Source organism: Rhinatrema bivittatum, chromosome 2 (assembly GCF_901001135.1).
Source record: "Rhinatrema bivittatum chromosome 2, aRhiBiv1.1, whole genome shotgun sequence".
Taxonomy (NCBI): domain Eukaryota; kingdom Metazoa; phylum Chordata; class Amphibia; order Gymnophiona; family Rhinatrematidae; genus Rhinatrema; species Rhinatrema bivittatum.
Window position 1 is genome coordinate 53,178,183 of NC_042616.1, and position 16,612 is coordinate 53,194,794.

Consider the following 16,612-nt stretch of genomic DNA (forward strand, 5'->3'; position numbering starts at 1 on the left):
CTCGTACCTGAGTAAGTCCAGCTAACTTCCTGCTCTCGGCACCGCTGCATGGACCTATTAGTTTATAAATATAAATGAAGAAACATTGTGTTGGTATTCAGGGACTTCACAGTGCTAATCAGTGATTTCTCAGAGACGAGGAGCCCCTCAGAGCACAGGGAACCGTCTGCCCTCTATAGTTACTCCAGTGAGCCATAGCAAATGGTTTAGTCCACTCACTACCCCTAAACTAGGTCCTCCTCTGGGAGGAGCTTAGACCTTAGAAAAGGGACCCAGAAAAGACAAAACAATAAATATAACAACTGAGGAATCACTAAATAGCAGTCAAATGTTTATTTATTAGCACAATCTGTGGTCAGAAGACCTCACTGATTCAGGTGCTGGTTGGTTACTCCAGCTCTGCCTGACACAAAAACCTGAAAGAACTGTGAGAGACTTGGTGCAGGACCCTGCTGACACCCAGTACTAACTCACCTGTCACTAATCCTTCACAGAAAAGGTGCTAATGAATGAATATTTGTTATAGACAAGAAAAGGATTTACAGTTAACTCAAAAGGCTTGAAAAACTGGAAACAGCAAAGAGGAAAAAAGAAAAAGGACAGTAACTGCTAGTACTTAACAGTTTGCAGAGTGAAATGCTGCATCCTTCCCAGTCAGATATGAGGGTCCTGTGCAACCTTTTCCTGTCACCCCACAGCTGTACTTCCCAGCTGAAACAGGTCTCTCTCTCTCTTTCTGCTAATTCCAACTCTCATTCTCTCAGCCCGTTCTGTCCCTTAACAGATCCTCAGCAGCAGTGCAATGTCTGCTGAAACGAGCATCTCTCTCTCAGTGTTACAGTCTCTCTCTCTGAGAACGTAGCAGCAGGGTGAAGACATCGGTCCTGGGATTCATCCCCTCAGCTCCTGGTGCCAGTGGAACACTGCGCTCTTATACTGCCGCCTGCTGACCGGCTGAAGATCATCTGAATAAAAAAAAACATTATCTCAATATACCTGGCAAATAATACTGACAATTGAAACACCTGCTCATCACCATGAACAACTTTCCAAGTGCGTGGCTCGACTTTTGTGCTGTATCCGAGGGACATTTGAATTTCTGCTGACTCCACCCTTCCAGCTCTGCCTCAGCTCCATCCCTGAAACACCTCTGCTCGCTGGCTGTAAAAGACTATTGGTTAGAGCAGTGGGCTGGAAGCCAGGGTTTAAATCCCACTGTCACCACTCCTTGTGGCCTCAGGGTCAGATTGTGAGCCCACTATGAATAGAGAAATAACTACAGTACCTGAATGTCATCCACTTTGAAGTGCCTGAAAGGTGGAATATAAATAAAATTAAATTTAAAAAAAAACCTCAGACTCCTGATTGATTTACCCCAAGTATCCTGTACAGTATCGGAGGGAAGGGTTATGTCGGCCATCATAAATGTAGATAGTTGGGTGGCTGGTGGACGGAAGGACTGCCTGGTAACCTGCCTGCCTGGTGCGAAGGTGGCACACCTCACACGTCACCCGGTGCTGCCTTGGATCAGAAAAGTCTCCCGGTTGGAGAACATCATCTTGGTGTAGCAGGAAGTGATCCTGTAGCAAGGACCTGCTCTCCAGGTGATGCGTTGTCCTCTCAAACTTAGGAGAAGTCTCTTAGGGCTACTGCTCAGGAGGGAAGGGTTAGGTCGCCCATCATAAATGTAGATAGCTTGGTGGATGGGGGGACCGCCTGATAACTTGCCTGGTGCGAAGGTGGCAGACCTCACGCGTCACCCAGATAGGATTATAGACAGTGCTGGGGAGGAGCCGGCTGTCGTGGTACATGTGGGCACCAACGACGTAGGAAAATGTGGGAGAGAGGTTCTGGAAGCCAAATTTAAGATTTTAGGTAGAAAGATGAAATCTGGAGCCTCCAGGGTGGCATTCTCTGAAATGCTGCCCATTCCAGGTGCAGGTCCCGAGAGGCAGGCAGAGCTCCGGAGTCTCAATGCGTGGATGAGACGATGATGCAGGGAGGAGGGATTCAGTTTTGTAAGAAACTGGGAAACCAGAGTGGAATCAGGCTGCTAGCACTAACTTTTATAAAAGGAGATAGAGCAGTAATAGGAGTATACTACTGTCTACCTGGCCAAAATGGTCAGATGATGAAATGCTACGTGAAATCAGGGAAGCTAACCAATTTGGCAGTGCAGTAATAAAGGGAGATTTCAATTACCCCAATATTGACTGGTTAAATGTAACATCAGGACATGCTAATCACATAAACTTCCTGGAAGTAATAAACAACAGCTTCATGGAGCAATTGGTCAAGGAATCAACAAGAGATGGAGCTATTTTAGATTTAATTCTTAGTGGAACACAGGATTTTGTGAGAGAGGTAACAGTGGTGGGACCACTTGGGAATAGTGATCATAACATGATCAAATTTAAACTAATAACTGGAAGGGGGACAATAAGTAAATCTGAAGCTCTAACACTAAATCTTCAAAAGGGAAACTTTGATAAAATGAGGAAAATAGTTAGAAAAAACCAGAAAGGTGCAGCTGCCAAGGTTAAAAGTGTACAACAGGTGTGGACATTGTTTAAAAATACAATCTTATGGTGGCCCCAATTTCTCTGCTTGAAATTCAGGCGGCTATGAAGTTTTTACCAGAGGGTAAATGTCCTGGCCCCGAAGGGTTCCCTACTGACGTTTTTAAGAAATACTTATTTTCGATTTTTCACCATCTCTTCTTGGTTTTTAATGTAGCTGGTGGTGGGGGCCATTCCCTGGGCACTATGGCTGATGCTACGATTACTCGCATTCATTCAAAAGTCACCCCTAGTATACCTTACTGATGCTCACAAAAACGGGTTATTGCTGATCTGGAACAGCTACGGTACAGCCTTAAGGGTGAGCATGCTAAATATACCAGTATTTGGGGGCCGATCTGAATTATTTGAATGATACCTAAGCTAATTTGTGGTGCCACTCGGGGTTATTTCTTTTTATTTTTCCCTTTTATTGTCTGTCAATCATTTGCTACCCTATGTACTCTCTTTTGCCATGTACCTCACTGCAATATGGGTTATTGCTTCTATGTACTTTTCTCTGTTTGGAAAAATATAAAGAGTTATAAAAATACAGTCTTAGAAGCGCAATCCAGGAGTCTTCCATGCATTAAGTAAGCTGGAAAGAAGGCAAAACATTTACCAACATGGTTAAAAGGTGAGTTGAAAGAGGCTATATTAGCCAAAAAATTATCCTTCAAAAATTTGAAGAGGGATCATATGACGAAAACAGAAAAAAGCATAAACATTGTTAAGTGTAAAATATTGATAAGGCAGGCTAAGAGAGAAGCTACGGAAGATAAGGCCATTGCAGAAAGACTGAATTAATTCCTTGCTTCTTTGTTTACTAATGAGGATGCTGGGGAGATACCAGTTCCAGAGATGGTTTTCAGGGGTGATGAGTCAGATGAACTGAACCAAATCACGAGATGAAGTAGGCCTGATTGACAAACTGAAGAGCAGTAAATCACCTGGGCTGGATGGTATGCACCCCAGGGTTCTGAAGGAATTAAAAAAATGAAATTTCAGATCTATTAGTTAAAAATTGTAATCTATCATTAAAATCATCTATTGTACCTGAAGACTGGAGGGTGGCCAATGTAACCCCAATATTTAAAAAGGGCTCCAGTGGCGAACTGGGAAATTATAGATCAGTGATCCTGGCTTCACAGCCGGGAAAAATAGTGGAAACTATTCTAAAGATCAGAATCACAGAGCATATAGAAAGATATGATTTAATGGAACACAGCATGGATTTACCCAAGGGAAGTCTTGACTCACAAATCTGCTTCATTTTTTTTAAGGGGTTAATACACTTGTGGATAAAGGTGAACCAGTAGATGTATTGTATTTGGTTTTTCAGAAGGCGTTTGAAAAAGTCCCTCATGAGAGGCTTCTAAGAAAACTAAAAAGTCATGGGATAGGAGGTGATGTCCTTTCGTGGATTACAAACTGGTTAAAAGACAAGAAACAGAGAGTAGGATTAAATGGTCAATTTTCTCATTGGAAAAGGGTAAACAGTGGAGTGCCTCAGGGGTCTGTACTTGGACTGGTGTTTTCAATAATTTTATAAATGATCTGGAAAGGAATATGACGAGTAAGGTAATGAAATTTGCAGATGATACAAAACTATTCAGTGTTGTGAACTTGACTGTGAGGAGCACGGGCAGGCTCCCTACCTCCCTCGGCCAGTCGGGCCGCTAACGCCTTTCCCTCCGCGGCAGTCGTGCCGCTGTGTCCGGGCTCCTCCCCAGCTGCCTCCAGCTCTGCACGAGGCAGCTGCGCGCACCAACTCAGGGAGCCCGCCCAAGCGCAGCTGGATGACGCGTCCAGAGCGCTGAAGTTGGAGGAGGTGAACCCTGAATTTGGGAGCGGAGCACCAAATTGGTGGTGAATTGCCTCCAATATCGAGGATTCCTGCAGATATGGGAGAAGAGCAGGAACCAGAGGCAGGAGAGAACTGTGCAGCTGTGGAAGTCTTGGGTGAGTCGACATCAGGGATATCGAGACCGGAGGCGGTGACCCTTGAAGCTTTGTGGGACCTTATTGCAGGCCAGAGGTCTTCTTTAAACCGGCTGGAAAAAAAGGTGGATTTTCGTAATTATAATTTGCAAGGGAAGATTGTGGGATTACAAGAACAGGAGACAGTCCTGATGAATAAAATATCGGAGATTGAGAAAAAAGTTCATACAAATGCCACTGTGAATGCAGTAATAATAAAAGAACAACTCTCATCTTCAAAGCGGCTGGAAATACTAGAAAATGGACTTAGGCAATTCAACATGAGAATATAAAATTTTCCTAAAATTATGGGAGAAATTCCCTATACTACCTTAAAAAGATTTCTGACCGAATGCCTGGGTTTTTCAGATCAAAATATGCCCTCAAAAAATTCTTGTAGATTCCTTTCAAACCGGGCAACAGTTAGAAATGTTGAAATTTCAACTAACTTAATGAGTTTTCTAGAGGCTTCCAATTTTGTGGTTACAGAACGGAAAGTTCTCTTAGTTTCTTTTATCTCAACTCAGGATGTTACAACTGTTATGCGGAGTTATTTCAGGAAATTTCCTGTAAATGTTTGTGACCAAGAGATTAAGATATATCCCGATATGGCGCCAATAACACAATATCGAAGAAAAGAATTTCTATTACTAAGGCAAAATGTTACCTCCCTAGGTCTCTCATTTTCTTTAAGATATCCTTGTCGTTGCATTATAAAGAAAGGAGAGGAAACTTTTGTATTTTTTCAAATTGATCAGCTCCAGCAGTTTATTGAAACCCATAGGCCTGGGTTACTGAAGTACAAGGTCTATTTGAAATATATCACTGCAGATATACGTAAAGCCCGTACCACATTGATTTTCTTATTATACTCCTGATAAATATTTTGGTTGCCTCTTGTAGGTTTTGTTTGAAAGTTTAAATTTAAATATCCTTACCATTGTATGATATTATAAGAAGTTAAAATGTTTTTTCTTTGGATTATGTAAAAAAAATTATTTAGAAGTTGTTAATGAAAAAAAAAAATTGGTTTATTATGTATGTAAAACCATTTATGGAAGGATAACTAAATGTAAAATTGTAAAATGATAAATACAAAATAAAATTTTAAAAAAAGTCTGTTTCATGTTGTTCTAGGGTTGCTAAATTTTCCACAGACCAGGACTTGAGGGCCAGGGGTGGGGTGTTCATACCTCATTTTCATACAATTGCAGATGTTTCAGATCCTGCCACTCGGAACCCATTTGGTGTTAGGCCTACACTATAACGCATGTCAGGTATGGAGTTGGACCTTATAATTCAGTATAGTCATTGCTTTATAAGTACAGTATAGTAAACCTCTCATCTCAAACAGCACTAAAATCTAGCACAAACAATAACAACTCTATCTAAGAAAAAAGACATCACTGCAAATATTACACCAGACCCTAAAACACAAATACTTTTAACCATTCCGGTAATCGTTTTGCCTTCTTTCCACCTTTCTTAATGTGTGGAATACTGCTGGACTGTGCTTCTAGGATGGTATTTATTAACAATAACCATGCCTCTTGCACACTTTTTACCTTTGTAGCTGCTCCTTTCAGTTTTTTTCTAATTATTTTTCTCATTTTCTCAAAGTTTCCCTTTTGAAAGTTTAGCACGAGAGCCGTGGATTTGCATACTGTCCCCCTTCCAGTCATTAATTCAAATTTGATCATATTATGATCACTATTGCCAAGGGGCTCCACCACAGTTACCTCTCTCACCAAATCCTGTGCTCCACTGAGAATTAGATCTAAAATTGCTCCCTCTCTCGTCGGTTCCTGAACCAATTGCTCCATAAAATTGTCATTTATTCCATCCAAGAACTTTATCTTTCTAGCATGTACCGATGATACATTTACCCAGGCAATATTGGGGTAATTGAAATCTCCCATTATTACCGCTCCTCTCTGTCATTGTGATATAATTTGTACCCCGGTATAGCACTGCCCCATTGGTTATCCTCTTTCCACCATGTCTCTGAGATGCCAATTAAGTCTATGTCATCATTTACTGTTATACATTCTAATTCTCTCATCTTACTTCTTAGACTTCCGACATTAGCATACAAACATTTCAAAGTGTGTTTTTTGTTTGTATTTTCATTCTGCTTTTTAATTGATAGGGATAAGTTAGAATTTTTTAGCTCAGGTGAGTTTTTAGTTACAGGCACTTGGACTACTTTTCTTATCATTGGAACCTCAGTGTAGGGATGCCCTAATTCTAATGCATCATTAGTATCCTTTGAAGATGCCTCTCTCCGAACCATGCACTGGTGAGCGACTGTTGGCTTTCCCATTTGTTCTAGTTTAAAAGCTGCTCTATCTCCTTTTTAAAGGTTAGCGCCAGCAGTCTGGTTCCATCCTGGTTAAGGTGGAGCCCATCCCTTCGGAAGAGATTCCCCCTTCCCCAAAAGGTTTCCCAGTTCCTTACAAAACTGAATCCCTCTTCCTTGCACCATCGTCTCATCCACGCACTGAGACTCCGGAGCTCTGCCTGCCTCTGGTGACCTGCGCGTGGAACAGGGAGCATTTCAGAGAATGCTACCCTGGAGGTTCTGGATTTAAGCTTTCTACCTAAGAGCCTAAATTTGGCTTCCAGAACCTCCCTCCCACATTTTCCTATGTCGTTGGTGCCCACATGTACCACAACAGCCGGCTCCTCCCTAGCACTGTCTAAAACCCTATTTAGCTGACGTGTGAGGTCCGCCACCTTCGCACCAGGTAGGCATGTTACCAGGCGATCCTCACGCCCACCAGCCACCCAGCTATCTACATTCCTAATAATCGAATCACCAACTATGACGGCCGACCTAACCCTTCCCTCCTGGGCAGTAGGCCTTGGGGAGATATCCTCGGTGCGAAAAGACAATGCATCACCTGGAGAGCAGGTCCTTCCTACAGGATCCTTTCCTGCTGCACCAGGTTGATGGTCTCCGATCATGAGACCTTCTTCCTCCAAGGCAGCACCAGGGCTGCCAGTCTGAAGTTGGGACTTGGCTACTATGTCCCTGAAGGTCTCATCTACAATGTTAGGAAAATGATTGATCTCATGTGGTGCACACAACAGACTCAGACCCCGGTTATATTAATGGCAGTTGACGCCGAAAAAGCATTCGACATGGTCCACTGGCAGTTTTTGTTTAAAGCATTAGAGAAGATGAATTTTGGCCCGAAAAGTTTGAATTGGCTCTTCAAATTATACGACCATCCGAGGGCTCAGGTTAAGGTAAACGGGGTATACTCGGACCCCTTCCCCATAGGAAGGGGCACCAGACAGGGGTGTCCTTTATCCTCGCTACTATTTGCACTGTTTTTGGAACCCTTCATCACTAAAATTAGGAATGAATCGTCGGTCACGGGTATACGGATAGGGGAGGAGGATTATAAATTGTCATTATTCGCCGATGACATATTATTCACTTTATCTCACCCACAGAAGTCCTTGGCTGGTGTATTTAATCTGCTTAAGGAATATAGTTCAGTCTCCGGATTCCGCTTAAACCTTGATAAATCAGAGGTACTTAACCTCTCCTTGCCAGGGGCACTCGCTGACCAGTTGAAAGTACAATATCCTTTAAAATGGGCTGGTTCTAAAATAAAATACTTAGGTATTATGATAGGTACCAAATTACAGGATTTATTCAAATTGAATTATAAGCCACTGGTAGCCAAGGTATTTAGTGATTTGGATCAATGGGCTACATTGCCTGTTTCGTGGACTGGATGAATAGCGATCCTAAAGATGTCAGTGTTACCGAAATTTAATTATTTGTTCCAATCATTGCCGATCCCAGTCCCCGCAGCACTACTAAAGCAGTGGCAGCGACGTTTTTTTTGCATTTCTTTGGAAAAGGAGGCCTCCCCAAGTTTCTCAAACGATGCTGTACCGGCATAAACTGAGAGGTGGGATGGGGTCCCCAGACTTCAATGGTACCACCCCGCAGCACAGCTCAGTACTATCTTATCCTGGCATAGGCATAATGAGAAACCCCGATGGGTGGGTATTGAGCAAGCACTAATAGGCAAGATGCCTACACAGGCTTTAATATGGCAACCTAAGCCAACGCTGAAAATAGGGGGCTCACTTACCCTCGCATTGGCTACCACCTTGCATACTTGGGAAAAGTGGAAACACTTACTGGTAGGGACTAGAAAATACTTCCTTAACACGCATCGCTTTTACAATACTAAGTTCCCCTCGGGTTGGGACTCCTCTCTGTTTCTTATCTGGCGCCAGGGAGGCTTACACACTTTGGGGCGGATTTTCAGAGCCCTGCTCGCGTAAATCCGCCCAAAACCGGGCGGATTTACGCGAGCAGGGCCCTGCGCGCCGGGAAGCCTATTTTACATAGGCCTCCCGGCGCGCGCAGAGCCCCGGGACTCGCGTAAGTCCCGGGGTTCTCGGAGGGGGGCGTGTCGGGGGCGGGCCCGGTCGTCGCGGCGTTCCGGGGGCGTGTCGGCAGCGTTTTGGGGGTGGGTACGGGGGCGTGGCTACGGCCCGGGGGCGTGGCCGCACCCTCCGTACCCGCCCCCAGGTTGCGGCCCGGCGCGTAGCAGGCCCGCTGGCGCGCGGGGAGTTACGTCTCCCTCCAGGAGGCGTAAATCCCCCGACAAAGGTAAGGGGGGGGTGTAGACAGGGCCGGGTGGGTGGGTTAGGTAGGGGAAGGGGGGGTAAGGTGAGGGGAGGGCAAAGGAAAGTTCCCTCCGAGGCCGCTCCGATTTCGGAGCGGCCTTGGAGGGAACGGGGGGAGGCAGCGCGGCTCGGCGCGCGCAGGCTATACAAAATCGATAGCCTTGCGCGCGCCGATCCAGGATTTTAGTGGATACGCGCGGCTCCGCGCGTATCTACTAAAATCCAGCGTACATTTGCTTGAGTCTGATGCGCAAGCAAAAGTAGGCTGATCGCGCTTCTTTTAAAATCTACCCCTTTGGGTCAGCTTTGGGGAAAGATGGCGAATTATCATTTGCCCAATTACAGGAGGTCTATCATCTCCCGACCTCAGCTTTATATTCCTTTCTGCAACTTCGTCATTTTATACTGCAAGAGCGTATTCAGGATGAACTCATAAAGGGGAGATCACAATTTGAAGGGTGGTGTGTTTTTGCTGATCGAATTAAGGGTGGGCTGTCCAAAATTTATAATGCACTATAAGGGTCAATAACGGGTTCACCTCCATATACAAAAAAGTGGGAGGAGGAGTTGGGACAGACGTTTACCGTTGAGGAATGGGATCAGATATTTTCTTGTACTAAGCGTTGCTCTGTGTCTACTTCATTAACTGAAAATGGCTATAAAGTGTTGTTTCGTTGGGATCTCACGCCTTACAGACTGCATAAAGCAGGCATTCGTGATGGTGCGTTATGTTGGAAGGATTGTGGTCATGTTGGAACCTATCTGCACCTTTGGTGGTCATGCATTAAAGTGCAGAGACTTTGGCAAGACATGTCAGATACTATATTCAGTAATCTACAGCGGAGGATCGAGCTATCTCCAGCTAACTGCCTTCTAAATGTACCTGTGGAGGGATCAAAACATGAAAGTCTATTGGTTAATCAATATTGCATTGGAGTTTGTTGCCTGGTAGCAGCCACCTGGAAATAATCGACAGTCCCATCAAAAGAAGATTTACTTCACAAATTAGATTAAATCTTGTATAAAATTACAGCTCAAAAACACCAACACTCGCCTGGATATCTCAGGATCTGGCATCCATACCTTACATGGAGGAACAGAGCCTCTGTGCAATCGTCAGTTCCTTCCACATGACTTTTTTGACTTTTAAGCGCATGTGATCACTCACCAGACCTTGGACAGTCTTCAAGGGGATGGGGGAACAGATCGAGCCAGTTAAGTAGACATCTCAAACCTCTCTGTTTCTTAGGCAAGCTTTATTATTAGTAGTCATGCTCAGTGGTAATGTGCTGTTATAGTTACATCATTTATTTCCCAATTTACTACATGTCATAACTGGATTGTTATTCATATGATTATTGTACATGTATACATATATCTTTTGTTTACAAGGTCATTAATGTTATCAATAAACATATTACAAAAAAAAGAATGAGAGGGGAGGAATCAAGTTCCATACAGACAGAGCTGGAGGCTACGAGGGAGGGGCGCAGTTCAGGTTGCTCGCTGGTGATGCAGGCATGGGGCAACTTTCCTCTTTATTATATTCAGATTATTTTAATTCATTTGTACTGAACTGAATTCAGTTGCTCCTCCTCTGCCACCTCTCCTCTCCCCTCACCATCAGCCTCACATGGTCTCTCCCCCCCTCTTGTGATGTTATGATGACAGGAGGTGACATAATAAAAGGCAAAGCTGCCAGGGTGTCTGTTAATGCAAAGGATGGCAGCAAGCAGGGAGCATTTCTGCTGACTGGGGCTCTGGATAGCAAGAGACCAAAGGACCTGAAGCTTCTGGAAGTAAACCACAAGCAAGAGGAGAAAGGGGAGGAGGATTGACTCAACATGGAAATGAACTACAAGCGAGAGGAGAATGGCGAGGAGGATTGCAGCACAGAACAACTCTACCTGGAACTGAATATTGTAACAACTCCTCCCACCCCTCCTTCCAATGCTCCCTCTGCTCCCCCTCCTCCTCCCTCCATATCTCCCCTCCTCCCTCTCTCATCAATCTCCCTGCCTTATCTCCTGCTCTTCCACTTCCATGTTTCTTTTTCTCCTTTGCTCGTTCCTCTCTGCCCACTTGCCTTTGCTGTTCTCTAATTTTCCCCCTTTCTCTGTCTTGTTTATGCTTTCCCTCTCTTCTCCTTTTAGCAAAACACTTTTAGTGGTTAATATTATTTCCCTCCCATGTAAAATTCCCTTTTATTACCATTAGAGTCATTGCTGCTGAGGGTCCCTGAGGGAGACAGAGCTGTGGGTTAATAGGGAAAGACAGGGAAGTTTGTAAAGCTAAGGAAGCGCAGCCAGTTGTACAGTCTGAGCTGATCTGATCAGCACCCTCACAGCCAACTGAGGCAGGTGCAGCATTCAGCTCTGCAAAAACCTTCACTTAAAAACCAGTTGGAGTTACTGTGAAATTCCTTTTCTTCTTCCCCTGCTTGTAATGCAGTTTATTTAAAATCCTTTGGGTTCACTGTTCTGCCTTCATAACAAGCTCTGACTATTAGCACTGTGAATCCTAGGTAAGTGAGTTTTTCAGTGATTCTTGTATTGTTTGCATGTGCAGTCTTTATTTGTCTGGATTCTGTGAAAGCCCAGGTTTAGGGAGTCCCAATGTCCTCAGAAAACCCTCATGAAGGAGCAGGTGGTAGGGTACTTGGGAAACCCAGTTGGTGGGTGGGAGGTTGTCAGGAGAGAGGCACAAGTGCAGGAGCAGGCAAGGCCTCTGCAGTATGCAAGGTCTGGCCAGACCCATGTGAATTTTAACCTGGAGGTTTGCTGTGATAAGGAATGCAAAAGTCACATCTAGATTTGCTTCGTTTATTGCTCCCTCAAAAATACCCCTGCCTGCTTTTTGTGAGGGAACGTAGTTAAAGGAAAACTCTGCATATAGTTTTCTCCCCTGTCCGAACTCCAAACCAGAAATATTTACAAAACTATCTGGGTAAAAGTCCATGCCTTGTTATATGCTCCTACTTTTACTTGTGTAGAGGATGGACAGTAATCAAACAGCCCATTTCTGTGGATAAAAGAGCGTTTTACCCCCGGAAATGGCTTTCATTATTGTCCTCCCTGTATATAATGGTGATGTGCGTTCAGCCTTCCACATTTTAAAGTCTGAACCTTTCTTTAACAGATAAAGAAGAAGACCGAACGACTGTACCCCCTCCCCTCCCCTTGACTGACTGTACCCCTCCCGACTGACTGTACCCCCTCCCCCTTGATTGACTGTACCCCTCCCCTCCCCTGACAGTTCCCCTCCCCCTTGACTGACTGTACCCCTCCCCTCCCCTGACTGTACCCCTCCTGACTGTACCCCCTCCCCTCCCCCTTGACTGACTGTAACCCCTCCCCTCCCCTTGACTGACTGTTCCCCCTCCCCTGCCCCCATTCCTCCTTCCCCGTGTGAATGTGCATGAATGTGTTCCCTCACCTTCCCCCCCCCCCCCTTCCATCCTTGACGCCCTTCCCTTTTCCCTTTTCCCTCCATCAATCCCATTTCAGACCCCGGTAAGTTACAGCTACAGTCTGTCCGGATTTTAAAAATTACCCATCTTCTCCCTAATATTCCTGAAAAGTATTGTCCTATCTCACGTTTGCCTGTCTTGTCCAAAATTATTGAAAAAGTAGTTCAAGGTCATCTCTGGGGCTTTCTGGAGAAGATGTTAGTGTTTCATGCTAAACATGCAGGTTGCAGGAAGTGCTTCAGCATGCAGACAGCACTCACTGTCCCTTTACGCAGCCCTATAGGATTTCCCTCTTCTTTGTCAGCCCTGGTTATGTCTTTGTTACTAGTTTTAACAGGATGCATTCATTACAGCCATTTATTTATAGCAGGGAATTTTGTTTATTTTATTCTTTGTACATTGCATTGATTTCCTTTTGTAAGATTTTGTGATTAATCAAGCTAATAAATCATAATCATAATTAAACAGAAAACATGACAAACAATCCAACAGGAAATCAGTAACAGAGAAATGAATAGAGAGGAAGAGAATTCCAAAATATGCAGCTAAATAGGAAAACTCCTCTCTCTTGCATGCTCCAGACAAATTTCTCTAGGAGAGGGAACTGGAAGTAATGCCAGATAAGATGATACATGGGCCTCTCTTATTATGATAGATGTCCTGCAAATTAGCCTAAGAAAATAAAAACAAATCTTTGTGCTAGAAGAGAAGTGAGGAGCAAAACCTAATGAGTTATCAAACTTAACTCCTAATAAAGTAACACTATTTCTTAACTGAATAGAAGGACCTGCAAACAGCAGGGAAGGAAGTGAATTTAATCTACATTTCTAGTAAAACAAATGCCCTCCGAGTTTCCTGGGTTTACCTTTATCTTCTTCTCCCCTATCAATCCCCTCTCCTTCCAGGTGGTGAGGGAGAGGAAGGTGAATAGAGAGATTATTGATAAATATGTATTAATAATGCATCTAAATGGCAGATAAAATTTAATGAGGGCGAGCAATCCATTCTTTGGGATTCTGCTGACCTGGATTGGCCTCTCTCGCAGGCAGGATGCTGGGATTGATGGACCTTTGCTCTGATCCAGAATGGCATTTCTTATGTTATTTATCTAGGCTCAGCAGCAGAGAGAGAATAACTGATGTTATTCCATTTATTTTTAAGTTCAGACACATTATCTAACCTTGCTGCCCTTTAGATGTAAAGTATTATGCACTTTACAAACTAGAGGCGTCATCCTCTCACTGGCAGTGCGGCCCGATTGATGGTGAGGGTGCAGAGTCCCATTGGAGGGACATTCTTGTAAGATGGAGCAGTGAAATTGCTCTGTGGGAAGAAATTACCTGCTGGGGGATGCACAATGGCCAAGGTTTGTGCTCTATCACTGGCAGTCATGGGTAATATCCACAGTGTATGCAAGCCGAAGGGGAGGGGGATGGGGACATGCAGTCAAAGACTGGAGAAGAGGGGTGAGGTCAGGGGTTATAAGGGAGGGCTCTGGGGCTGGAGTAAGCTCTGGGGTCAGGGGTCATGGTAAGGGTGGGCTCTGGGGCTGGAGTAAGCTCTGGGGTCAGGGGAGGGGTGAGGTCAGGGGTCATGGTAAGGGTGGGCTCTGGGGTCAGGGAGAGGTGGGTATTTTTTTAGATTAAGGGGCAGGTCCTTCAGTGAGGTTTGATCCTCTGGAGCTGCTCAGGGTAAGTTTTCAGGAAGCTGCTCAGTGCTGAACCGGCTAAGCTAAATTTGGGAACATTTCCAGCCACCATGCTCTGATTGAAAATTTATCCAATAAACATAATCAATGCTTGTGGCCACTCAGCAGCTCTTCTGAAAACTTGCCCCTTACCTTGTATACAGAAATGGACACAATTAACTTTGTGATACCCAAGATCAATGCCTGTACCGCAGATGGAAAGTAGGACATCAGGAAATGCTCACTCATCTCCTTTCTTTCTCTTTCTGGTTCCGCTCGTCCTGCCAACTTCTGCACCGGTGCATTAGATTTCCCCTTGCCATCCCGTATCCCGTGTGTGTGTGGTGTGATTGCAGCGACGACGACAAGGTAAGGAGCCTTTGCAAACATCACTTTGTGCCCTGTAATACTTTTAAAGGTCCTTGGTCAGCGGATTTGTCCGGCTGAGTTTGGAATTTAGCAGGACAAACCACAAAGTGTTAAAATTGTGGGCCAATGAATGGTTAACTTACCTGGATAAAAAGAGATGACCGGGTGTGGGGCTTATGTTTAGCTGGGTAGCAGCCCTGAAGTTAGCTAAATAAACTTACTCCACTGTCTTTGGGTCTATCCAGCGGGAACCCGTACCTGGGTAAGTCCAGCTAACTTCCTGCTCTCGGCACCGCTGCATGGACCTATTAGTTTATAAATATAAATGAAGAAACATTGTGTTGGTATTCAGGGACTTCACAGTGCTAATCAGTGATTTCTCAGAGACGAGGAGTCCCTCAGAGCACAGGGAACCGTCTGCCCTCTATAGTTACTCCAGTGAGCCATAGCAAATGGTTTAGTCCACTCACTACCCTAAACTAGGTCCTCCTCTGGGAGGAGCTTAGACCTTAGAAAAGGCATCCAGAAAAGACAAAACAATAAATATAACAACTGAGGAATCACTAAATAGCAGACAAATGTTTATTTATTAGCACAATCTGTGGTCAGAAGACCTCACTGATTCAGATGCTGGTTGGTTACTCCAGCAATACCTGACACAAAAACCTGAAAGAACTGTGAGAGACTTGGTGCAGGACTCTGCTGACACCCAGTACTAACTCACCTGTCACTAATCCTTCACAGAAACAGTGCTAATGAATAAATATTTGTTATAGACAAGAAAAGGATTTACAGTTAACTCAAAAGGCTTGAAAAACTGGAAACAGCAGAGGAAAAAAGAAAAAGAACAGTAACTTCTGGTACTTAACAGTTTGTCTGTAGAGTGAAATGCTGCATCCTTCCCAGTCAGATATGAGGGTCCTGTGCAACCTTTTCCTGTCACCCCACAGCTGTACTTCCCAGCTGAAACAGGTCTCTCTCTCTCTCTTTCTGCTAATTCCCACTCTCATTCTCTCAGCCCGTTCTGTCCCTCTGACAGATCCTCAGCAGCAGTGCAATGTCTGCTGAAACGAGCATCTCTCTCTCAGTGTTACAGTCTCTCTCTCTCAGAGCTTAGCAGCAGGGTGAAGACATCGGTCCTGGGATTCATCTCCTCGGCTCCAGCTCCTGGTGCCAGTGGAACTCTGCCCTCTTATACTGCCGCCTGCTGACCGGCTGAAGATCATCTGAATAAAAAAAAACATTCTCTCAATATACCAGGCAAATAATACTGACAATTAAAACTCCTGCTCATCACCAAGAACAACTTTCCAAGTGCGTGGCTCGACTTTTGTGCTGTATCCGAGGGACATTTGAAATTCTGCTGACTCCGCCACTCCAGCTCTGGCTCAGCTCCATCCCTGAAACAACTCTGCTCGCTGGCTGTAAAAGACTATTGGTTAGAGCAGTGGGCCAGAAGCCAGGGTTTAAATCCCACTGTCACCACTCCTTATGGTCTCAGGTACAGATTGTGAGCCCACTATGAATAGAGAAATAACTACAGTACCTGAATGTCATCCACTTTGAAGTGCCTGAAAGGTGGAATATAAATAAAATTAAATTTTAAAAAAACCCTCAGACTCCTGATTGATTTACCCCAAGTAACCTGTACAGTATCGGAGGGAAGGGTTATGTCGGCCATCATAAATGTAGATAGTTGGGTGGCTGATGAACGGAAGGACTGCCTGGTAACTTGCCTGCCTGGTGCGAAGGTGGCAGACCTCACACGTCACCCGGTGCTGCCTTGGATCACAAAAGTCTCCCGGTTGGAGAACATCATCTTGGTGTAGCAGGAAGTGATCCTGTAGCAAGGACCTGCTCTCCAGGTGATGCGTTGTCCTCTCACACTTA